The sequence below is a fragment of the Mytilus californianus genome, unplaced genomic scaffold (genome assembly GCF_021869535.1).
Source record: "Mytilus californianus isolate M0D057914Y unplaced genomic scaffold, xbMytCali1.0.p SCAF_5, whole genome shotgun sequence".
NCBI classification, from domain to species: Eukaryota; Metazoa; Mollusca; class Bivalvia; order Mytilida; family Mytilidae; genus Mytilus; species Mytilus californianus.
The window spans coordinates 74,119,427-74,146,369 of record NW_026262701.1 but is presented as its reverse complement, the minus strand read 5'-3'; the positions used below and the strand labels follow the sequence as shown (position 1 = coordinate 74,146,369).

At 32.6% G+C, this 26,943-nt stretch overlaps 1 long non-coding RNA gene across 1 annotated transcript in view; it reads right to left on the bottom strand.

Annotated features, from left to right (window-relative positions):
- Positions 1-6,667: 6,667 nt before the first annotated feature.
- LOC127701437 (uncharacterized) overlaps positions 6,668-26,943 on the bottom strand; it is a 43,955-nt gene continuing 23,679 nt past the window's right edge. The window contains exons 2-3 of the long non-coding RNA XR_007982030.1: positions 17,475-17,541; positions 6,668-12,126 (exon numbers count right to left, since the gene is read on the bottom strand). This is a non-coding gene — a long non-coding RNA (uncharacterized LOC127701437). The remainder of the gene's footprint in view (positions 12,127-17,474; positions 17,542-26,943) is intronic.

The following is a 26,943-nucleotide window of genomic DNA, read 5'->3' as shown; positions in this document are numbered from 1 at the left end:
AATATCACCTGTCCTTTTTTTAATTTCGGTCGTTGGAAATTAAAGAAGGAGTAATATAAACCAGTAGAAGAAAAACACTTCACTGTTTAGTAACGGTAAAATAAATGATGATAATGGATGACGTCCAGCGGCAAGTTAAATGCATATTCAGGACGAAAACATGTAAATGTAATATGAATATTAACCCTGCTTTGTACAAGACCGACACGCTGAGCCGGATTTTTAACATGTAAGTTCACAAGCTAACAGTTCACAGGAAAACAATCACCCTAACTCCGAGCCGACCAGTCTGTGCTCTTTTTCTTAAATGCGGCGTGTCTAGCGTTGAAACAGCAAATACCACTTATAACATCTATGTTTTACCCGGTCGGGATTCGCACCAACGACCTCCCGCTCTCGAGACGAACACACTCCCACGAGACCAACCAGGAGAGCGGTAGTATATAATATCATACCAAAAACTCAGGTACAATAAACAATACAGTTTCACAGAATTATCACAGTTACCAAAGCGAGCTAAAAGTATCTTTCTGTACCTAAATAAGATGCCTTAAATGATATTGGAAACTACTCGTAAATACCGATGGCGGACTTCAGAATAAATTGCATGGATCAACGCTCTTTGCAAATTAAAAACTCTTGTACCATTTATTTGAGGGGTTCGGATGTGGCCAGCTGTTGCAAGGCTAATTTATGTCCTCATTTAATATACCCACATTTTCCAGTGATATTCCAAGTTTCAAGTCCAACTTCACCGTCGACCTCCTATTGCAAGACCTACTTATTGTATTCAAAATGTATGTGTTCTCGTCATGAACATGCATGAAATGTTTGCCACTGGACGTAAAGCAAACAACAATCAATCAATTTCATAAATTATTCCATGTACATAGTACACGAAGACAAGATCTTGTAAAATGCTATAATGTAAAATTTCCATTTAAATCACTCAATAATAGTGCAAAATTGTTTGGGTTTTTTTTGCAATTTACTACATAACTGAACACTTATAATTTGTTTTTAATATTTCTTTACAATGGTTCTTATCTTCTGTTTTATTACGATATACTACATATGGTCTTATGTTTCTTGCTTTTCATTGGTATATTTGGTCACGCGTTTCTCAATATATCTTTTGTATTTTTTCACTATTTTGACATATTGATTCGACGTTCCTTTTTTTAAAAATGATATTGACTCCATGTTACTAAAAATAGTAACATCGAGTCAATATCATTTCCAAAATTTGGAACATCGAGTCAATATCATGTTTAATCTTACACTATTTACATATATAATTCATAAATTAAGAACTTTCACTTCGTTCTCGGTCAATATAATCTGAACAGGTCCATATATAACGTATTGACCTCGTCAGAAGCCAATAATTTATAATTATAATAAATGATTATGTCAGGCGATTTTAAAACTAAGAAAGGTAAAAAAAAAAAAAAGATTTCAAGGTGTTTATGCTTCATTTAGACGTGAAAAGGATATGATGGACGACTAAGAAAAGTGTTTGTTTCATATAATACATTGTATTTCAATTTATGAATGATAATCAACCTTGCGAAAATATTTTTACCCGTTTTGATCGAGCCTCTCAAGCCTACATAACTTGACTCTAAAGATGTTACATTTAGGCTATTTAATACGATTTTTGTTTCATCGAAGTTTTCACAAAACAAAATTAATTAATAAATTGGACTGAAGAGACAACACTTATAATTTTGCATTTGCATGTAACGTAGTGTAGGAAAATTACAGAATCAAAACCAAAATGAACATTTACCTCAATATTGTGAAGGACCTTATGCATCTAGGTCTGTTCGATTAGAAGTTTTGAAACAAGCTACAAGTATTTAAAAAACTAATGGTTGGAAGAATTTACTTACTGTTTTCATATGGTCTGGTCTTTACGAATCTATTTCATGATTACTGACAGATTATAAACATCAAATGTATATAACAAGAAGTTTTTGTACAGAACATTCATTGGTCAATTACAAATGAAGTATGTATAGGGTTTTGATTTACTCATTTATAAAATAAAAATCGTTATTTTAAAAAGTTGAAATTCAAAAATATTAGTTTATCCCTTAATTTTATAAAACTTTCCTATGGTGTTATTTTAATGCTAAACAATTTATAATAAATAAATAATTAAATGATGTACTGCCATTTAATCGGTCCGTTTCCAATGCAATTTGGTAACTGTTACTTGTATATATCAGTCTTGAGTACTGTTTAACTATCATAATAATTTTAAGTTGAATATATTTAGACTCGTCCAATTCAGGAAAATTAGGCTTCTGCAAGTGTTTTTTTACGTACCTTTCTTATGCTTTTGATGGTTTGTAAGTCAGTTTAAAAGCAGTTGTTACGTTTTATAATGATTATTTGATGTTGCTATTAGTAGGCTGTTCAATTTGTTGTTTTTGTTTTTTTTTTTCATTTTAAGATTTTTGTTTTCCTTCTTGGAAACTATTTATGGGGTATTTAATTATCAAACTGAAGCACTATTTAGTTTCTGGATAGGTTGCAACTGATCAACTGCGTTAAGTTTATATCTTTTGAAGATGGTATTAGATTAGTAAGATTTTCTTTTTCACAAAAGAAGGGCAAACAAATGTCAGTTTATATTGTTATTACGTTTTTCATCCATTATCATTTTTCATTGGTTCTTATGATAATTTGTATGTAATGAAATACAATGTAGGGGTCACTACACATGGGCATTTTAGGGAGAAGTGACTTTTTCCTTGCACCCAAACACACATTTACAATAATGTGTTCTTTGTATTGAGCACCCCACTTTCTCTAATCTCTTTTTTTTTCTGTCATGTTTGTAGATTCCGTTCATTTTTCTATATTTTAAAAACTCCATTCGGGCCCTCAATTATTGCATCTAAGCTTTTTGTTATGTAGCCCATGAAAACTACATATTTTACTATATACAAATAATATTTTCAACTTTTTAAAAGCAGTGTTTGAGAAAATTATACCTTAATGTAAAAGTTGGTCAACATGAGTATTTTTTTATTAACAGTTGAAGCTTCGGAGTAAACAATTTGTTAAAGTCTGTGATAAGGTTAGTTTTAGTGATACTACTAATGATGAATCAATGATATTTGGTATTAACTTGTATAAGCATTGGCACATCTCTTTCATAAGAATGAGATGTGCCAATGCTTATACAATTTAATACCAAAAGAAAAACACCCAAAACTCTGTGCTTTTGTTCATTTTCCCGTAAATGACGTAATTTGCACTCATCATTGTGACGTCATTAGACATCATTTTGTTAGTTAAAAATTGCGTTGTTTAATCATTGAATCTAGTTTTAATATTTAAAGTTGAAATATCTGTTTTTGTTTACCATATTTATATTTTATTGATTTGTAAATGTTTATGCAAGAATAAATATACATATATATGTGCTTATATATCTCTTTTGTATGTGTATAATTCATTAAATATTCTTTGCATATAACACTTTATATTTAGTTCATGTCTAGAGGAGGGACGACATCTTGCACAGGACACGCATATTTGTCTTATATTATCGAGTGGTCGCAGTGATGTTGTGTCATTAATAGACATTTTCGAAAACTATTCGATACCGACGCTTACACCTATACCTATGCCTACAGGTAACCTTTTTTGAGAAGGGATCATCTCAATATATTCTACGACCACATGCATTTATATTATATTTTTTCTTCTAATTTACGTTTTAAATAATGTATAAAACTTTTATTATGAATGATTTCCTACTTTATTAGCTCTGTTTAGTAGCTGAGAATTGACCAATCTTGATATTGTAAAAAAAGCGGGGGTATTGTGTAAATTAGTAGAACTTTAATCAGAAACAAGAACGTGTAAATTCTTTTATAGCGTGAAACAGAACTTATGAATATACAGATGATATTATGTGTTATCTTAGTGTATTCAGGGGTGTACGGAATTTTACATCGGTGTTGAAAATGCAATGTAAAATTCAGTACACCCCTGATAAGTTCAAGAAAACGTTCTTTTACTAATGTTATACCTTGGTATAAAATTGAAAGAATTCTTATGAAGAACGACCCCTTCACATATCAACACCGGTACTTTTGAGCGTTGTCAAATATTACTTTGATATACAATTTTTTTTTTACAAAAAAGGGCGGAAGTGGGGGGGGGGGGGGGGGGGGGGTTTCAAAATTTTATTTTTGTGTTTAGTTTAGAAAATTTAATTTTGGGAATTTTGTCAAAAGAGTTTTTTTTTAACTCTCGGTATGTTATTTTTGCTGGAATTTTACACTACAACCATTTTCATTCTATACTTGAATAACCAAAACGTCCATTACAAATCCTAAGGCCAGTTGATTTACATTGGCTTAATATATGCTTATTTTATAAGAAATAAGATACTTTATTTATGTTCCGAATACTTTTAGCAATTCAAATCGCCAATTGTATATTCTACCTCAACACTATTTAGTTTGAATGGTTGTAAACAGAGACAATTAACACAAAACAGATGGAATATCACAAATTCATTACTTAAATAATCCGAAACAAATGAGAGCATTTGGTGCTTCTAACTCCTATTCTGAATAAAAAATACATTCTAACATAAGGAAATGCCTGTACCAAGTCAGGAATATGACAGTTGTTTTCCATTTGTTTGATGTGTTTGAGCTTTTGATTTTGCCATTTGGTAAGGGACTTTCCGATTTAAATTTTCCATTGAGTTCGTATTCTTTTTGTTATTTTACTTTTTTTCTGTATATTTTGATATATGCAACCAAGTTTTACGAGGTCATTCATTCATTCAGTATGTTTCGGCATTTTGATACGGTCCCTATATTTTGTAGTCAGTGTATGTATCGGTGTCGGTGTAAATGTCAGTGAAGACGACTTTTCGAAAATGTCTGATTACAAGGACTGTGAACTAAACTTGGGCATTCGAAATTTGTTGAATGAGAGTATAAACATTAGCAGTAATATACAGATGTAATGATTATACAATCTACATACACGTATATATTTAATTAATTAATTTGGTAATATAAAGATAAGAAGATGTGGTCTTTTTTGCCGTGAATATATACATACAAGTATTTATTCCCATATTGAACATGTTGAACTGCTATTTCCCGGGGTAGTTCGTACTATTTCGGCATGGATTATCATTTAAAACTCATTCACTATTTTTGTTTTTTTAATTCTGTTAAAATTTTTATAAAATATTTTTTTTTTTAAATTCTATCTTTTGTCAGTATACAAAATCGAGATACACAAGTTAGAACCTACAAGCCGTCCAATGTCTTTGAATACTCATTCGGTGATTTTAATTAATGGTTTTAAGTTCTTACTGTTAAAAAGAAAAACGAAAAAACTATCAAAAAAAATGCGTCATTTGTCAGTACACGAAATCGATGAACCATAAGAGAGAACGTATGGGTGTTCAATACACAAAACATCGGCACAATACAAACAACAACAGTTATTGTACATTGTTTTTCGGATTGCTTTAATTTTCATTGTATTTTAATATTACTTAGATTCACGAAATAAATGGTTTTTGTTTTTAAAAAATTAACTTTTGTTTTGAAAGATTTGACCAGTAGTTTATGAAATTTCATAAGAAACGCCTAACAGAAAGATTTTTTCCCCGGTTTTAATGAGGTATTATGCAGCAATGGATGGAGACTTTGGGAGACCTTTCCAAATTTAGATTGTATAAACATTGTTCTTTCCGTGATATAAATTTTAAGGCTAATCACTGACGATTTTTTAAATATTTACAAAAAATACGTGCCTTGTATTGTTACAGAGATCAAATAAGATCCCCACTATAAAGGGGAAGCTTCTTTTATAATATCATTTACGCATAAAAAGCAAAAAAAATTAAATAAACTCGTGAAAGTGATAATCGGTCGTCGATACATATTTTTATGGGAAAAATTATGTTATAATATCAATGCATTAAAAAAAAGTACACTCGATATAAAAACATCTCTTTTCCATATTTAAAATTGACGAAGGGACGCTAGAATCGTACCACGTGATCTGAAGTTTTGCACACAGCACCTAACCAGTCGTCGCTCCTCAAATTCGTTGTCTTTAATTGTCTGTTGTCATTTTGTATTTAGAGAAATTTGTTTTGATTGCAGGCCTTTTTAATCTTTATTTATCATATTAACAATGTTTTAGATTTACATGAATTGAACTTGTTTTGAGCAGACACATGTCAATTGGTAAAGACTTCTCAAAGAACATTAATTTGTTTTCGTTTTGTCGTTGGCTTGCTGTCTAATGAAGGTGTATTTCATATCTCTTTTTATTTAAGTTCATAATAGTTATGTGATGTATTTTTATCAATTGATAATTTATGTTGACAGGAGTAACGTTCGGATGTCACTAGTGGAACAAAATCTGCTTACCTTGTTTGAGCACTCTGAGTTCTTTATTGTATTCTCCTAGATTGGTTCATGTTGATCATTGAGTAAATTTACATGTAGGTTGTGTTGTGCCTTTTTGTCATTTACCTAGCTTTTGTTTTACTTTTTTAAATTGATGTTTGTATTGCCAATTCGGTTGATTTCTTATTTTCACGTTTTAAATCGCCACCTTCATTTCTTTCCTTCCCCCATCTTGTGTTTATTTTTGTTTTTAATTCAAAGTATTCTTTCCTACTGCTCCTTTTTATTTATCCTCTTCACTCCAAAAGTTTGTGTATTGCACCTTCGTGTCTTTTCTCTTCACTCTGTATGCTAATATTGTCCTATTGGTTTCTCTCAACCTCCCTCCTTATTGTGTTTCCTCATTCTGTTACTATCCTCTTCCTTGCTTATTATTTTATATCCTGCGATGTTTGTTATGCTCCTTGGCCTCTTTCCTCCTCAGTCATGTTTTTTGATTCTCCCTACTGTAAGTATCTATCCTCTTCACTCCTTAAGTTTTGTTCTCGTTTGGTTAATTTCCTCCTAATCCTTATGTTTTATATTGCCCTTTGGTTTCTTCCGTCCTCCATACTTATATATGTGTAAGTCTCCCACCTTATCATTTGGATTGCCATCTTAGTTTTGTTCCTCTCCCAATTATGGTTTTTGTAAAGCCATTTTGGTTTCTATGCTCTTCCGTTTGATTTTTTTGTATTCTCATCCTTCATGTCTTCCTGCCTATGTGTGTTACTGCCCTTTGATTTTTTTTCTTCCATACTTATGTGTTTTCATTGCCCCATTGGTTTCTTTCCTCATCCAATCTGACGTTTTTTAAATTATCCCTTTTTCGTCCTCCGTCTTTGTGTTGTTTACTGTCTCCAAGTTTTATTTTCTCACCCCACTTTATATGTTGTTATTGTCGTTATAGTTTCTTTCCTCCTCAATAATTATGTTTTTTTTTTCATTGTTGCTCTTCATTTCTCCTGTCTCCTTATGTTTGTATTGCCCTCTCTCATCGTGTGTTTTATTGCCCACTTGTTTTTCCTTCCTTATAATCTTATCGTCCTTGGTTTTGTTTTGTCCTCACTCCTTATGTTTTTGTGTAAACCTTGGTTTCTGATGTTTTGTATTGCCCGGTTAGTTTCCTTCCTACGCCTTCTTAATGTTTTTATTGCCCCCTTGGTTTCTTTCCTCTTTCATTCTTATGTTTGCTGTGCCCCCTTCGTTCCTACTCGCCAATTGTAATTTTTAATGGCTTCTTTATTTTACCCTTCCGTCCTTATGTTTCTGTATTGTTTGGTTTGCTCCTTTGGTTTCTTTCTTCCCTCCCCTTTTGTGTTGTCCTCTCGGTTTCTTTCCTCCTGTCTCCTTATCATTTGTATTTCCCACTTAGTTTTTATTCTCCCTCCTTTTTATTTTTATCGTCTCCTTGGTTTCATTCTTTTTCCCGTCTCGTGTATTTGTATTTACGACTAGTTTTTTTTAATCTCCTTCCAAATAAAATATCGTCCTTTGTTTTGTGTCCTCCTCACTCTTTATGTTTTGTATTGCCCCCTTGGTTGCTTTCCTAATCCCTTATGACGTTTGTATTGTCTCATTCTTTACTCCTCCCGTTTGATGTTTTGCTACCCTCATGGTTTTCCCAACTCTTCTCTCCTTATGTTTGTGTATTGCACTTTGGTTTTTCTCCTCCACCCATCTGATGTGTTTATTGCCTTATTGGTTTTTCCTCGTCTTTCTTCATGTTTTGATTTTGTCTCCTTCCTTTCAATCTTCCTCCTTATGGTGTTTCTTCCCCCTTGGTTCATGTCTTCTATCCATGATTTTGAATATCACCCTTGGTTTCTTTCCTTTCGCCTTTTTATACAATAGTTGTGCCCCTCTTTCCTACTTCTTTCCGCCTTTTGGTTTTCATCGTCTCCTTTCTTTCATGTCTCCTCCCTGCTTTTGTCTTAATTGCCTTCCTTGGTTTCTTTCCTACCCTCTCCTTATATTTTGTACCGCCCCCTTGGTTTCTTTTCTCCTCCCTCCTTATGTGTTTTTATTGCCGTTTTAGTTTCTTTCCTCCTCCATTCTGATGTTTTATTTTTTGTCGCTCTTCTTCCCTCCTGTCTACTTATATTGTTTATTGCCTCTTGGTTAATTTACTCCTCCCTCATAATGTAATTGTATTGCCTTTTTTTGTTTCTTACATCCTCTTTTCGTATAAGGAACGGGGACCCAAAGACTTTCCCCATTACTTCAATGCAGTTTTATCCAAATCGAGGGGCAGATGTTTTATTCCCTATATTAGACTACAAAATTTCAGTTACTTTCCCATACTAGTAGCCCTCTTCATTGTTTCCTGGAGTATTCTTAGAGGGTCATGACCGGCATTTCAGAGAGCAATACTGGTTTGAGTATTAATAGGGTCATTTAAGTAACTTTCTGGTTAAAATCGGAAATAAAATTTGGACCATTTACTCAGACAATCATCCACCATATACATTTCAGAATCACTCAAAATTAAACAGAAGTTGAAAGTTTAATGAATACAGTTTACAATACTACAATTTTAAGCATCTTTACATAGTTTTAATCTCGCTACACTATCCCATTTAAAAGATGGAAGATTTATTAAGGGACTTCATTCGTGGGTACTGGACTAGTATATTGTAACTTGGATCCTATCCTTATCAATTGCACCCCTTGGTTTCTGTCTTCCTCTATATTTATGTGTACATAGATTCCTTCCTATCTCCTCCCGTTTTTTTGGTTTTTGTTTACTTCCTTCTTGGTTTTTCCTTCTCCCTCCTTATGTTATAATACGTAGTTCCCACTTAGTTTATATTCTCTTTATTCATTCTTCTTACTTGTATCGTCCTCGGTTGTGTTTTACCTCCTCCCTTATGTTTCTAATAGCCCCTCTCGTTTTTTTTCTTTCTCTGTTCGGATGTTATCTTTTGTTCCCTTGGTTTCCTTCTACTCCACTCCTTACGTTTTTTATTGTCACCTTGGTTATGTTTTCTTTGATAAGTTTAATTACATTGCCCCCTGTTTTCCTACTCTTTCCACATGATTTTAACTGCCCTTTTTGTTTTTTGACCTCCGCCCTAATGTTCGTTTTTTTATCGCCTTTGGTTTCTTTACTCCGTTTCCCTTGTGATTTTTGTGCTGTCCACTTGATTTCATTCCTCCTGCTTCAATATCATTTTAATTGCCGGCATGGTTCTATTCGTATATTTTAATTAGCTCTTTCTTTCCTCCTCCCTCTGTATTCCCATTACCTTCTTAGTTGTTCTTTTCCCTTCTCTTTATGTTTGTTCATTTCAATTTTGGTTTTTCTCCTCATCCCTTCTAATGTTTCTTTTGATATTGCCTCCTTGTTTTTTTTCTTCCTCCCTCCTTATGTGTTGATTGTGTCTCCTTTCTTTCCACCTCCCTCCTTATGTTTGTTGCTGCCCCCTTGTTTTATGTCTTCAACCCTCTTTATGGATTTGAATTGTAACTTTGGTTTCTCTCCTCTCCCCTCTTTGTACCATAATTGTGCCCTTTATTTTCTACCTCCTTCCGCCTGATGTTTATATTGCTTTTCTTCCCAGCATTTTTTTAATTGTCTTTCTTGGTTTTTAACTCCCCCCTCCGTCTATATTTGTATTGATCCCTTCGTATCCGTTTTCGTCCACCTTTTGAATGTATAAATGCCCACTCGGTTTCTTTTATCCTCCTTCTTTAAGTGTTATGGCTCTTTCCGTTTATTTCTTCTTCCATTCTCGTGTATTTGTTTTATCCCCTTGGTTTCATTCATCTTCTTCGAATATGTTTTTCTCTCCTTGGTTTAATTTTCACCTCCTTCCTTATGTTTTTGTATTGCTCTTAGTTGTTTACTTTCTCCTTATGCTTTTTGTCCTCTTTTGTTCCTCCTTCCTTATGTTTTTTTCATTGCCCCTTGGTTTCTTTACTCCTCCTTGATAATACTCATTTGTTTGTCTCTGATTATATAATTGTTTTTTTTTCTGATTTTGAGCTTGTAGTCGATCTAATATAGATTATAAATCTATTCACACGTATGTAGATATATTTGTATTGGTCCTTTCGTATCCGTCTTCGTCCATCTTTTGAATGTATAAATGCCCACTTGGTTTCTATCATCCTCCTTTTTTAATTGTTATCGCTCTTTTTGTTCATTTCTTCTTCCATTCTCGTGTATTTTTGTTATCCCCTTGGTTTCATTCATCTTCCTTCGAATATGTTTTCTCTCTTTGGTTTAATTTCCACCTCCTTCTTTATGTTTTTGTATTGCTCTTAGTTGTTTACTCTCTCCTTATGCTTTTTGTCCTCTTTTTTTCCTCCTTCCTTATGTTTTTTCATTGCCCCTTGGTTTTTTTTTCTCCTCCTTTATAATTCTTATTTGTTTGTCTGATTATTTGAATAATTCTTTTTCTGATGTTGAGCTTGTAGTTGATCTAATATAGCTCACGTATGGAGATTTTCATTTGCATGAATAGACATATGCAGTGATGTGTTAGTTGATATTGACAATTTTTAGGTGTTATAACACAAACTCATAATATATATGTACGTCACATCCGGTTTCATACGAAAAAGGATTGACAAAAATTATTTCCTTGAATTTGACAGTTAATTAATTAAAATTAATCCTACATTTTATTGCAGTAAAACATTTCTGATTCATCAACATATATATTGTGGGTTTCGAATCACCATTCTTTTTTTTTCTGTGTTTCTATAAAATATTTTGAAAATATAAGGTGACATGATTACTTAAAATTGTAAACAGGACAAAAAGGGGGTAAAAATTTGATTGGTCTACTTCCGGTAATGGTTATTATCTTACATGCAATGAAATGTTATGTGAAATGTTCGCTGTAGTACTGGAGAGGATACAATTTTACTCATGCCAAGTAGTTTTTTATTCGAAACAAAGATAGATTCTGCATAATTTAAAAAAAATGCCATTTTAAGAAAGACAAATAGGGGAAAAACCATTGTGGTATTACTCCTAAATATATATTTGTATTCATGGGTAGCTGTCACATTGACATATTGAATTGCAATTGATCTGTTATTAAAAACCGTAAGTTGACCTATGCATGGTTACTTTTGATTGATTGATTGATTGTTGGTGTTTTAACGCCACTTTTACAATGTTTTAAGCGCCACCTTTGGGCTATTTCGTGGCGGCCAGTTTTTATTGGTGGAGGAAGCCGGAGTGCCCGGAGAAAACCACCGACCTTCGATAGGAAAACTGACAATCCTAGTCAATTAAGATTGGAGTCAAGTGCACCCGCACGAGCGGGGTTCGAACTCACAACCTCAGTGTTGACTGGCTAGTGATTACAGTAGTAGAACTACTTAGACCACTTGGCCACCGAGGCCCATTGGTTACTTTTGATGTTGGGTAGAGGTCTCATTGATATATTAAAAAGACAGTGATCTGTTATTGAAAGTTCTATGAAGACTTATACAGGGTTACTTGTGTAGTTGGTAGCTGTGTCATTGACATATTGGATATACACCTATCTGTTATCTAAGACATATTCATAAGTTTTGCAAAAATATTGATATTTATTCTGAGTTAACTCAAACTTACAAGTACATAACAATATTCTATGAGAGTAAAGTCACACTATATAAGTTGTTTAAGAGGTTTTGATGTTCTTACCTCATCCAAAGTTTCCTCTTCCATGTCCTGTAAAAAATGAACATTAAATTAAAGATTGTAATACACTGGTCACTTAAGATGTTTAAACATTGCTGTTTAACAGAACTGAACACATAGTTGTACCTGCTTTACAAAAGATTGCTTGGGGAAAAAAACCCATGTCAGGATTTCAGAGCCAAGTGAGCCATGTGTACATTAGAAACTAATGGTTCAAAAAACTAGTATGGGAACCATCTCAAAAATATGTTGCTTGCAATTAAGTCTATTGAGTTGTATTGTTTTTTAAGTGAACAGATAATTCCATTAAAAAATTTTTTTTTCAAAGATGTCCCACTTAAATTCGTAATATTTAACATCGCTATAAATGTTTCAATGTTTTAAACATTGAAATATCCACTAGTATAGAGCAGAGACATGACTCTAAATGTGTTGTCATGTCAAGAACTTAAATATATATCAACTACATGTAACTTGATGTCCATGCATTCCGATATACAGTTTACCTCTATGTACTTAATACATTTCAGAAGGGGGGGGGGGAACAATCATATTTTTGTTTCAACTCAAGGAGTTTTCAAGTAAAGAGAGGGGACACCATTAATGTACATAATCACGGGAGGGGGTATCTCTACACGTGTCATTAAACTAACGTTCTAATTTGACAGGATGGGACTACAAATTTATGCATCACGCACATAAAAGCGAAAGCCCAAATCTGGAAAGGATAATACTGACGGTCGGAAGAAGACCAAGAGATGAACATATTTGTAGTCAATCTTTGAAGTTCTGTATATTTCTAACTCGTTGGATATGCACACTTTTGCAGGTAAGTCTTGTATTCTCGTTATTTGAAATTTAAGGTATTTAAGACAAATCTTTGATTGTTTCTGTTCAATTTATTTACTATTTCTATGGACTCGAAACAATTTAAAGCTTAAAAATAATTGAATAGACAGCTGCCTTTTGTTTATTTCCGTCCATGTGGTTGTTGGTTTGTTCATATTTGCTGTCTCGTTGAAATATAGGACAACTATCCCTTCATTCAAACAAATGTATTAATTTTCAAGTAGATCTTTCAAAGCATTTGCAAAAAAACTTTACAAAAATACGAGGTTAATAATTTGGTACACCAAATTCGCGTTTTGTCTACATATTCTTGAATAAAAACCAGTTGGAAAGCCAAATCAAACAGTCAAATACGATGTCGAATAGCGTTTAAAAAAAATAACAAAATCCTTTATGTAAATTAAGTAAGGCAATCTATACCCTAGAGTAGAAAAACCTTATTAACAGTACTGATGACCAGACAAATAAAGGTACATTATTTTATAATTGTTTGAAACACTGAAGATTTGTCTAGAAGGAGTCCAGATTTGTATGTCTCATTTACATGACTAATGACAAGGCTAGATGTAGTACAGTATGTTTATGTTTCATTTACAGGACTGGTGACAAGGGTAGATGAAGTACAATATGTTTATGTTTCATTTACAGGACTGATGACAAGGGAAGATTGAGTACAGTATGTTTATATTCCATTTACATGACTGATGTTTAGGATAAATGGAGTTCAGCATATTTATGTTTTATTTACAGGACTGATGACATGGGTAGATGGAGTACATTATCTTTGTTTCATTTATAGGACTGATGACGAGGGTAGATGAGGTCCTTTTTTATCTACAGCACTGATGGATAGGCTAAACATTACTTGTTTGTTTTATTTCAAACACTAATGGTCAGGCTATAGCATTAAACACTTGGAAAGAATCAAGTATTTCTATGTTCTATTCATAATATTACCTGGGAGGATATACAGGATTCAGTTCCTTGTTGTTTAAATATTGTCAATTATTCATGTTTGTTTAATCTTTTAGTTAAAACTGAGGCTTGATCATGTTGATCAAGTTAAGATTTTCCATGTTTCATGTTTTTTTTCATATTTTTCCAGGGTGCTGTCACAATGTTTTCGACTGAAATGAATTGATGTGGTTTTTTTTCAGTTTGGTATTTTGCCGATCTTTTCTTTATCTGGTCATGAGTAATATGCATAGTTGCATCCACTATATCTATTTCCTGGTCTAATATAAATATATTTGTCCCATTTCATACAACTCAAAATTTGGTCGTCAAAACCTCCCGCCGACTACTTTTCGAGAACTCTTCGCTAAAGGAATTTAAGGGGATCGACAGAATTTTAATTTTTTTATATTGCTAGAGTAATTGTTCATGTTGTATGTACATATACTTTGTATTTACAGGATGGAGAAAGATGTTTGTTTATGGCTTATCTACGTTCGCCTTGCCACACGAACATTTATTTCCAATCTGTACACAAATTAGAGAATTATTTCCTGCTTGTTATTGGACAGAAAATCATTTAATCCTGTGTCAAAATTCTTAAGCAATATTTAGATTATTACCATGATTACATGTACATTTACCAGACCCCTAATACTCCTGCCCCCTTCCCCCCAAAAAATAAATAAATCTAAATTAAATAGCCATCCTCTAAATTCATCATGTTCATATCTCTGAGATTATCAAAGAAATTTACAAAAAATAACAAAATAATGCTTCTTATAATTTCATTATACAGGTATCTGACATGTTATATTGTTCCAGCAATCTAATTAAAACTGAAAATCCATTCACAATATTACTTTCTCAAACTTCATTAATATAATCAAATCAAAGTTGTGATTTAGTGACAATTTGGTCATGGCAGTGGTGGTTCCATCAATCAAAACAAATGGGTTGTGGTTGTCCCCAAAATGTATAAAATTTCAGCATGTATCTACAATGTACATGTTAATGATGTTTATGTAGAATATTGAATATAAAAATGTAATCAAAAGGTTTGGTATAACATAGATTTGCTCAATGTTAAACCTTATAATTATTTTTTCAAGAAATGCTTTTTTTTGCCTGTCACTTATATATAGCAAAAATGTAAGGGGGCAATAGGTGGCATAATTTTGTATAAGACATGCATTTTGTTGGTAACATGTCTGTGTTGATGATAACAATGATAGATTTAATTTTCCTGTGAGGAATTTAATAAAAGCCTCCTGTCTTTGGCTAATTTGTTGTATGTGCATACACTTTGTATTTACAGGATGGAGAAAGATGTTCACTAATGGATTAAACGGAGAACTTTTACATATAAAATATATTGCAACAACACATTTACATAGAGTGATGTACATTTGTACATGTTGGAAGCAAAATTACTTTTCTTAGTTGAAAACAATATGACTACAATATATTAGGGGTAAGTAACCAAAAAGTGTCTGTTTATGGTTACAAAAGTGGGCTAGTTACAATGTACTATGGTTTCAATCCCCCAAAGTATGAAACAAATATAATATATATTGTATTCAAACTGTTTTTATTAGGGAAACAGGCTGTGCAAATATTCCTCATTTAACGGTCAGACATGAAAGTTCCCAATGGAATAAGTTAGAGCTGGCACTTAAAATAAATTTATAGGATAGGCCAAGTAATCCTTCACAGACTTTAATGCCCAATGGTATACTTTTATTCTATTGTCTATGTTCTGTAAAAGTCAATATTGTTTCCTTCAGATTTGAAACTTAATTGCAAAGAATGAAGGGTACAGTAATTAAAATTCCATATAATAATTATATGATCGAAAACAATATAGTGAAGTAACTCTTACATGATGTGCATCATATCCTGATGAAGTTTTAACATGAGGTTTCTGAAAGCTTTTATCTTTAAATTTATTACTAACCACCTTTACCAAAATTCTTGAAAATTTATTCAATTTGACCATTTTTTCAGATAAGAGAATTTACTTGATCAGACCATATTGGGGTCTTCGATGGACGTAACAATGAAATACAATATAATAATTATCATTCTTCATAACTCTTGATTGAATTAACAAACTTCATTTAATAACCAAATATTTTCTTATTTTCAGTAAACAACAGATCCTGTCAGAGGAATAATTTTACTGGAGGATGAAATTTTAATACCTGGATTCAGTAATTAATATGAAATTTATTAAGAGAGACACATTTATGTGCAGAATTGTTTCTTAATTGGTAACCCCACCAGATAACCCATGTTGTCTGAGAGATTATTACATGTAGCAGAATTTTTTGCTGAACTAACGCAGCATTTAATAAATGAAACTTTAGCAGTCTGTGCACTCCTACTACCCACACAACTGTTGTAAAAAGAGGAATTTAGATATTAGAGACTCGTCAACATTAAAATGGAGATGTGGATAAGTGAAATGTATTTTGCAATAAATTCAGATATTGACTTCATTTTTTTATGATATTTTCAAAAACAGTAAATTTTGCAATCACATTTTTGGTTGTAAAATGAAAACAATAAAACATAAGGAATTATATAACGGTGATATTGCTTTGCTGAATTTTCCCTTTGACCACAAGTGTTTCACTTTCTTTTGCATGAGTGTAATTTTTTTCTTTGAATGTTTGCGAGTTTGGTCGATCCTGAACAATTTTTATGATATACAAGGTCAACACTTCATACAATATTTCTAAATACTTAACCCATTATCTTGAAATTTTAACACAAGACGAAACAAATCTCCCTTTTGCTTTTGACGAATTCAAGTTTTGTCATTCCAGAATTATTGGACTTTATGTATGGAAAATAAAACATATACTCAAGTGTACAAGAACTAACCTTTGTTTTGATTCTTTTTCAAGAAATTGCATCATAAGGCTAGATTTGATCAAATAAGCTCACTATTGTAATTTTAGTGTTATGGTACATTTGTACTCATTTCATACATAATTGAGTATTTATCACATGCAGCTAAATTGCTTGGATTGATTTCCTTCACTTTTGACCTGTTGTTGAGATTGAGTGAAACAGTTTAGTTATTTCATCCCAATCAATTGTGGGGGAGGGGTCTATGCCACCCGCATTCAACACTGCATAACTTTATCAAATCACAAGCTATGATACAGCTAACTATACAACATAGCCCCTGCCAACAAAAGGAGAATATTATAGGTGTAAAACAGACAAAAAATATCTCATATGGCTAGCTATCGTATGAAATATTTCATTGATTTTTATTTATATGTAATTGTTTTTGGTAGTAGTTACTTATTAAAGGTATTATAGTTCTGGTGTTATAAATGACGAAGAGGTTAAAAATTATAGGTCACTGGCGGCCTTCAACAGGGAATAAAGGGTCAGGAGGATTTACTAAAAAAAAAGTTGGCCTGGTAAGAACTGAAAATAAATAACTTGACACAAGACAGGCTGAAAATTAATATTTTGCATCTCAAAATGCAGAGTAGACATGATAGATTAGGATACAAATGTATACAAAAGTGTTCAATAAAATAAATAATACTTACCGAGGCTTGGTTGAATTGTAAGAGGAAGATAAATCAGAAGTTGCTCGGACCAAAAGTTGTTGTATCCCTAAAATGTAAACAAAAAATGACAGACAATACTCAATTTTGTTAACACAGTATACTAACTTAATATATCTAGAAGTGCAAGTTACTGGTGAGGTAAAAAAAAAAAAGACAAACACTAATTATATACCAATTAAGAAGAACATTCGTAAATAGAGGATGATTAGCAGCAAGGTCTCTTATTAGCCTCTAAATTGAATAATTAAAGAATGATTTTTGTGTTAAGATAATTGATACAATTGTAAAAACATTTAAACCACATGGAATCTAATGAATGTTTACTGTGATTGTAAGTTCAAAAGATAAAAGATATAGCATACAATTTAGTTTTATCCAAAAATGACAACAAATGTTGATCCACGTTTAAGATTCGGATAATTTGAGCGCATACACGTACCAAATAATTTTGTTCATGGAGGTGATGTCCATATAGACAAATATTGTCTTGCTTGTCCTCTATATTTGAGGGTATACAACTAATAGCAGATTGGCCATAATCTATGAATTTTCACAAAAAACATGCAAAGAGGCATTTTCCATGATGCCACAACTACATGTAATGTGAAGTTATATATGAATCACAAATTACCTGTTTTATTCATTGTGATTAATATCTTCATGAATTAAATGTTCAATCTTCCTTCCTCAACAGAAAAAAGGAGGGATTTACTATTTCCTCTAGATTGTGTTATTTTTTTTAATGATATGGTTTTTTTTAAATCTACGGTAATGCACATATACATCAAGTTTGTAAATTATATATATCTGAGTAATTAATATAAATAAATAGATCGACAGTCATTTACTTAAGGTATGATATGTATGGTTCATTGAAACAAAACCTTTTCTGAGTGTGTACTGGAGCTATGTTACAACCAAACAAAGACTGTCCAACAATATATACAGATGTAGACTGTAGGCATAGATCAAAAAGATTTAGACTATCCCAATTATATTTACAGGTGTATACTGGAGTTTAGTTACAACGAAACACAGACTTTTCCAATGGTATCTACAGGTGTAACTAGAAATATTGTACAATGAAATGAGAACTTTTCCAATGATATCTACCATGTCTATATGTGCAAATAGAAATATCGTAAACTGAGGTCTTTTTCAATGGTACCAACATGTGTAACTAGAAATATTACACAATGGAATGAGAACGTTAAACTTTCCGATGGTATTTACAGGACTGGTGTAACTGGAAATAACGTGCCATGAAATGAGTACTTTTCTAAAGAACGTGCAAAGAATTAGCAGACCATGTTAGTTGACGAGTGTATCTGAACTGTACAGTCACTAGTCGTGTTATATAAAATATAAGAGAGTTTTACTCACTATAGAACCGTACAAACATTTAATGATGAAGAGCATCATAAAGCATTAGATTGTTGTCTCCAATTAAATACACATCCCCTTTTTATGCATTTGCTTTTCGATTCAATGTTCTTCAAAACATTATCAAATATGTGTTGCAAAGTGTTTTCGGTCAAATATTGTTAAACATTTATTTCGTTATTTGACTTCTGGTTTTTATTGTCCCTTTACTTCTTCGTCACTCATAGTCTGCTAACTTTTGATTCCATGGAAGGTTGGATAAATTGGTATTTAAAGTTCAGAAAGGGATAATGCTAATGTGATATGTATATGAACCCTGCTCAGATACAATTTGTCGTATGTCTGAGCCGACCAGCCTTTGCTATTATTCCTAAATGATTTATCTTTTTGGAGAAACAGTTAACACACATTTTTAAGTTTTTAGTTTTACCCATTTGAAGATCATACCATTGACCTATCACTTCAGAGGGGTGCATGACACCATAAAACTACTGAGTAAGTTTTCGGAGTCGAGCGTACATGGGTATGTAAACCGAACTTGAAATCATGTACTTCTGTCTGCTGGGTGTCAGGAATCATACACTTCCATATACTGTGTGTCAGGATTCATACAAGTCTATCTGCTGTGGTTCAGGAATCATACACATATATCTGCTGTTGGTCAGGAATCTTACACATCTATATCATGTTCATGATGTATATGCTGTGAATACGGAATGATACACTTTAATCCGCAGTATGTCAGGAACAATAAAACGGACTTTTTATCTTGATTTATCAAAAGATCTGTGCAGTTTTTCTATGACACATGTTGGTCCAGTTTATGCTATTTATACTTAAGATTAGTACATACATTGACCAATAAAACCTGACCTCTAAAAAGTATATGCAAACACATACTGGCAAAGCAATCGACTACAAATACATTCAAATATTTATATTTAATGAACATCTGACATTGTTTTAACATTTCTAGTCAAAACCAGAGGCTCTACATTTAGATGTTTTAGTTTCTTGATCATGTCTTGCAGATCATTTTTGCTGTTTATGTTTTTTCTTTATCTATTACTATTTGTGCATTGTATGCCAAACAATGAATACACATCGACTGACAATTTCGGCCGTGTTGATAAATTTACTGATCTGATTATTCTTGCTGTTTACAGTTTTTCTTCATCTTCTATAATTTTGATACATACAGTTGGGTGCAGACCAATCATTTCATGTAGACGGGCGGAAAAAGTTAACGCGGCGTTTACTCGCTTGCACGTCAAGTAAACGCCGCGTTAACTGTGCGTTAACTCCGAAATTTCAGTAGACATAAAAAGTAAACGGGCGTTTACTTTCGCGTTTACCTCCGCGTTAACGCAAAATCGGCGCGTCTTCTAATTTTTTAAAGAGTAAACAGGCATTAACTTTCGCATTTACTTCCGCGTTAACGTGAAAGAGGCGCGTCTTCTCATTTCGTCAAAAGTAAACGCACGTTTGCTGTTTGTAGTAAACGCCCGTTAACGCAAATTGTCATCGTATCCTGGATACACTGACCTTTAATACCAATGATAAATTACATCAAAATTAAATGACCAACTGTTCATTTTCGATTGACATTAACAGTTTATTAATAATGTTATAACACCTCTTTAATTAATTGAAAATTGATCATAGTAAATTTCTTCTGCAGCACAAAAATCAGTTCAAGCATGTCCTTCTTTTATTCAAATAATTAAATCATCACCAAAATCAAGCAGTTTTCACATCTTAGACTCTCCGACTCAGGATGGCTCGTTTAACAAAATTATTTGACCTCATTAACCAAAACTGACCATATTTGCACTTCATCAAGTAAATATATATAGCCGCACAGTAATTCAGTTATATTTGTAGGTCAGGAGGGACTGTATAATATAAAATTACAGCAATATTGGACCACAATGACTACAAAATTTTGTTTGCATCAATTGTGAGTGCCAGCATGTCCTCTTTTTATTCAAAATATCTAATCGTAAACAAATATCAGTAGTTTTCATACCTCAGACTGACTGGTATAACAAAATTATTTGTCCGCATCAGCCAAAACTGATCATATTTGCACTTTATCAAGTCAATCTATATAGCTGCACAGTAATTCAGTTATATTTTTAGGTCAGGAGGGACTGTATAATATAAAATTACAGCAATATTGGACCACAATGACTACAAAATTTTGTTTGCATCAATTGTGAGTGCCAGCATGTCCTCTTTTTATTCAAAATATTGAATCGTAAACAAATATCAGTAGTTTTCATACCTCAGACTGACTCGTATAACAAAATTTTTTTTCCGCATCAACCAAAACTGATTTTATTTGCTCTTAATATGTAAATCTTATAGTCACATAGTAAATCAGTTATATTTTTATGCAAGGATGGATTGTATAAAACAAATGATAGCAATATTGGACCACAATGACTACAAAATTTTGTTCGCATCAATAGAGAGTGCCAACATGTCCTCTTTTTATTGAAAATATTGAATCGTAAAAAATATCAGTAGTTTTCATACCTCAGACTGACTCGTATAACAAAATTATTTGTCCGCATCAACCAAAACTGACCATATTTGCACTTCATCAAGTAAATGTATATAGCTGCATAGTAAATCAGTTATATTTTTATATCAGGATGGATTGTATAATACAAATGACAGCAATATTGGAAAACAATGACTACAAAATTTTGTTCACATCAATAGAGAGTGCCAACATGTCCTCTTTTTATTGAAAATATTGAATCGAAAAAAATATCAGTAGTTTTCATACCTCAGACTGACTCGTATAACAAAATTATTTGTCCGCGTCAACAAAAACTGACCATATTTGCACTTCATCAAGTAAATCAGTTATATTTTTATATCAGGATGGATTGTATAATACAAATGACAGCAATTTTGGAAAACAATGACTACAAAATTTTGTTCACATCAATAGAGAGTGCCAACATGTCCTCTTTTTATTGAAAATATTGAATCGTAAACAAATATCAGTAGTTTTTATACCTCAGACTGACTCGTATAACAAAATGATTTGTCCGCATCAACCAAAACTGACCATATTTGCACTTTATTATGTAAATATTTATAGCTGCATAATAATCAGTTATATTTTCATATCAGGATGGATTGTATAATACAAATGACAGCAATATTGGAAAACAATGACTACAAAATTTTCTTCGCATTAATTTTTAGTGCCAGCATGTCCTCTTTTAGGCAAAATACTGAATCGTAAAAAAAAACTGACTTAATTTGCTCTTTTTTATGTAAATCTTATAGTCGCATAGTAAATCAGTTATATTTTTATGCAAGGATGGATTGTATAAAACAAATGATAGCTATATTGGACCACAATGACTACAAAATTTTGTTCGCATCAATAGAAAGTGCCAACATGTCCTCTTTTTATTGAAAATATTGAATCGTAATCAAATATCAGTAGTTTTCATACCTCAGACTGACTCGTATAACAAAATTATTTGTCCGCATCAACCAAAACTGACCATATTTGCACTTTATCAAGTAAATATATATAGCCGCACAGTAATTCAGTTATATTTTCATGTCAGGAGGAACTGTATAATACAAATTACAGCAATATTAGAACACATTGAGTACAAACTTTTGTTCGCATCAATTTATAGTGCCAGTGTGTCCTCTTTTTATTCAAAATAATTAATCGTAAACAAATATCAGTAGTTTTCATACCTCAGACTGACTCGTATAACAAAATTATTTTTCCGCATCAACCAAAACGGACCTTATTTACTATTTTTATGTAAATCTTATAGTCGCATAGTAAATCAGTAATATTTTTATGTAAGGATGGATTGTATAATACAAATAATAGCCATATTGGAAAACAATGACTACAAACATTTGTTCGCATCAATTTATAGTGCCAGCATGTTCCTTTTTTATTGAACATATTGAATCGTAAACAAATATCAGTAGTTTTCATACGTCAGACTGACTCGTATAACAAAATTATTTGTCTGCATCAACCAAAACTGACCATATTTGCACCTTATTATGTAAATCTTAATAGCTGCATAGTAAATCAGTTATATTTGCCAGCATGTCCTCTTTTTATATTGAATTGTAAACAAATATCAGTAGTTTTCTTACCATATAGTGCCACCATGTCCTCTTTTTATTCAAAATATTGAATTGTAAAAAAATATCAGTAGTTTTCATACCTCAGACTGACTCATATAACAAAATTTTTGGACACAACAACCAAAACTGACCATATTTGCACTTTATTATGGAAATCTTTATAGATGCATAATGAACTGTCACTAAAGTCAGTAGTTTGGGATGGTTTGTATTTAAAACAAAACCATAATATTTAACGTCATCAACCAACACTGACATGACTGATTTAAGTAATTTATAATGAAAAGTATGAGAAGTTCTCTTCTTGGAATAGTGTACTGTTAATATATTATGGCGGTCGATTGATTTCGTTTGTAGCCTAACGTCCAGGGGCAAATGTTTATTTTTCATGTTCAGAACGAGTATATTTTTCGGACGTCCCAGATATCATTTATACGTTATGGATAAGTCTGTCTAAATTGACGAGATGGTACAAATGTACATACTTATACAACACCTTATCAATATCCCTATGTATACACTGTACAATTTTCGATTGAACATTTGGCAAAACAGAATCTTAAATCATGTAAATCCAAGGCAAACAAGGTGAATTACGATTAAAAATCCATGTATTAAATGCATAGAGTTATATTTAGGAAGAGACTGTTAAAAATGGGGAACGAAGCAACGTAAACCATGATGTTAATATCCCATCATATACAAATATTTTTCCAATGTGTTGGATAACCTTTCTATCCGCCTCGATATAATTATTTGTACAAAGTCATGTAACTTTTGAAAAGAAAATATAGAAAATCTGCTACTCAGCAAAATTATTGGAACTGAATTTTTGTAATTAATAAAAGTTAATATTTCGAATTGAAAGTGTTTTTGAATTGTTCTGGTTTGAAACACTTGTACGTAAAATATTAAGATACAAGTCGTATTAATTAAAATAAATGTACAAATGAATACGAAGTTTATTTCTTAATTTACATTATCAGTTTACGCGAAAAGTAAACGCGCGTTTACTTTCAAGTGCACGTAGAAAAACACTTGTGAAAACTGTAGTAAACGCCCGTTTACTTTTAAGTGCACGTAAAAATAAACTTGTGAAATCTGAAGTAAACGCCCGTTTACTACTGACTAAACGGACACAGAGTAAACGCCCATTTACTCGGGTAGACTTTAGAAATTTCCATTTTGACCGCGTTAACGTTATTACATCTTCGCTAGCCAAGGGTTACGATCCACTTCCCTCCTCTCCACCCTTGGCGGATTGAGACAGAATTTCGGAGACACGATATAATGATTTTCATTGGTTGCAGTCGAAACTCGCTGCATCCAATCTAAAAGCGCCTATAACATGATCACGGGTAAGTGTAGAAAGTGTATGTAAACAATTGGTACGTGTTTATTGTGCAACAAGTCTTTACATTCCTAAACATACGAATATATTTAGTGACAATTTGAATGTTTTAAATCAACTAATAGAAGTTCCTGTGTATGTTTCTTGCACAAATGCATGAATGTCAACGTATATTTTCGTTTCCTGCTTTACCAAGTGTGTAGAATCTAGACGCTACCGTGTTAAATTGAAGAGTTCAAGTGCTACCATTGGTCAAGAATAATGTATTCGGAATGGGCGTGACTTTAATCTACCGATAGATGGCGCAACATTGTTATCACAAATGTTGGCTTAATCTGCCAAGGGTGGAGAGGAGGGAAGTGGATCGCAACCCTTGGCTAGCGAAGATGACGTAATTATAGTAAACGCGCGTTTACTAGTAAACGCGAAAATTGAAGTTAACTAACGAAATATGTGCACGCGACGTTAACTTGCGTTTACTTTATGTAATGTTTGTTCTGCATCCAACTGTAAAGCAAAAAATTGGTAAACAAAATCATTTGTGAAGAATAACCCCTTAACAGGGTAAACCACGATTATAGCAATGTTTAGAAATATGTAGAACTTGTCCTGCTTATCATTTTCTTCTTTTAGTTTCTCTTTCACTGGTGTTAATCTGATCGTGGTAACTGCAGTTACCACGATCCCAATATGGCGGAGGTAGAAATAGGAAAATCGTGTTCTGCCAATTTCTCCGTGTTTTGTTGTGTGTGTGTTTAATTTTATATATGGCCTCGTTACCAAAATAATAGCCATCGAAAATTCACGGAAGATAATTGTAACTCCATGAAATTTGTTTGATATGATAATCGTAACTGGACTATCTGATAGTCGTAATTTGGACATGACAATTGTAACTTATCAGTGATAATCTTTACCTTATCTGTTGATGGGGACGGCGACTATGACTAAATCTTGTTTTAAAATCTGACAATGTGACCAAAATAAGGGAATAATTGGTTATTGCAAACTAATTTACTTTTTGCTTTGTATAAATAATCTTTATATTTTACAAGTTATAATTTACCGTAAATATTGATGGTATATTGAATCTATAAAAAAAGATGAAGATATATTCATGATATTTATTACTTTTTAATGATTTTTAGAAAATTTTTATAACAGCAAATTTCAATCAATTAATAACCGTTTTTGCATGCCAGTACCGAAGCTACTGGTGATACTCCCTGGGACTTATTTATTATAGATTATATCGACCCGGTAGTAGTTTTAAGATTAACGGTACCAATTTTCCTGTACCAGATGTGTATTTCGACAATTCATATTATGTCTCTTCAGTGATGCTTGAGTAAATAATTATTTGAAATTCCAAAACCTTATACACACGTTGAAGAGCTTTCAAAACCAAAACGAACCTAAATACAGCCAAATCTGGATACGGAATCAAAGCTTTGCATGCGGAGATATATTTCTTAATTTAAAAAAAAATCAATTTTTTATAACAGAAAATTTCAATCAAACAAAATCGTATTTGCATGCCAGAAACACTGTACTGGCTACGTGGCTGGTGATGCCCTCGGCTGCTAACAGTCCACCGGCAGGGGTATCGACCCAGTGGTAGAAATGACATTAATGTTACCAATTGATCTGCACCAGATGTCCTTTCGTCTTTAATACTGATCATGAAAAAATGGTTGCACTTGATTGCAGCGGATATAGGATTGATTTATTGATTGATGGTTGCTTTAAGTCTAGTGGCAAATATTTCATGAGTGTTCAGGACGAGAACGAATTCATCATTAATACAAAATCTAAGTCCTGTAATAGGTGCCACTGGAAATAGCGGATATATTGGGAAGTAACATTTTTTCCTTACAACAGGTCACGTACAGACCCCTCAAAGAGTTGTCGTAATAGTTATTAGCGTGCATAGAGCGTTGCACTTCCTCTACGTGAGACATCAGATTTTACGTCCCCATTCGGACCGGACGTGGCTGCGTATTTATACAATCCGCACAGCCAAAACGGACGCCCTACTTTGGCATGGGTTTTGTTTCCGGTCGGAAGAAGACCAAGAGTGACCATATTTATATTCCCCAGTCACCATGGGAAGGGTGAGGGCAAATATTAGAAAGCTAGTCAAAAGATAGAATAGAAAATACAAAAAGAACAAGAAATCTGGGGATAAATGAGATGCTACTACAAAAGAATTGAAGAGCAAAACCCAGTGAGAAATAAAAAGGCCGTTTGAAATACATAGAAGATATAGTAACACAAAGTAGTGAAGCTGACAGCAGTACTGACTGCATGAAACGGTTTGGACCTATACAAAGCATAAACGATCAGATGCAAGTAAAAATATACAACAATTATAAAAATAGCAGGATTACTAAACAAAGATTCATCAGACAAAGCTTAAATCATAAATGCACAGTTTAAAAAAGGAATCTCGGGTAAAAAGCACGTAAATGAAACACAAACCCAGACAATTTTGCTGCAACATGTCTGGTCAGCAGAAAACAGCAACTGCCGTCGGACTGCCTCATATTTTTTTTCAAGGCATTT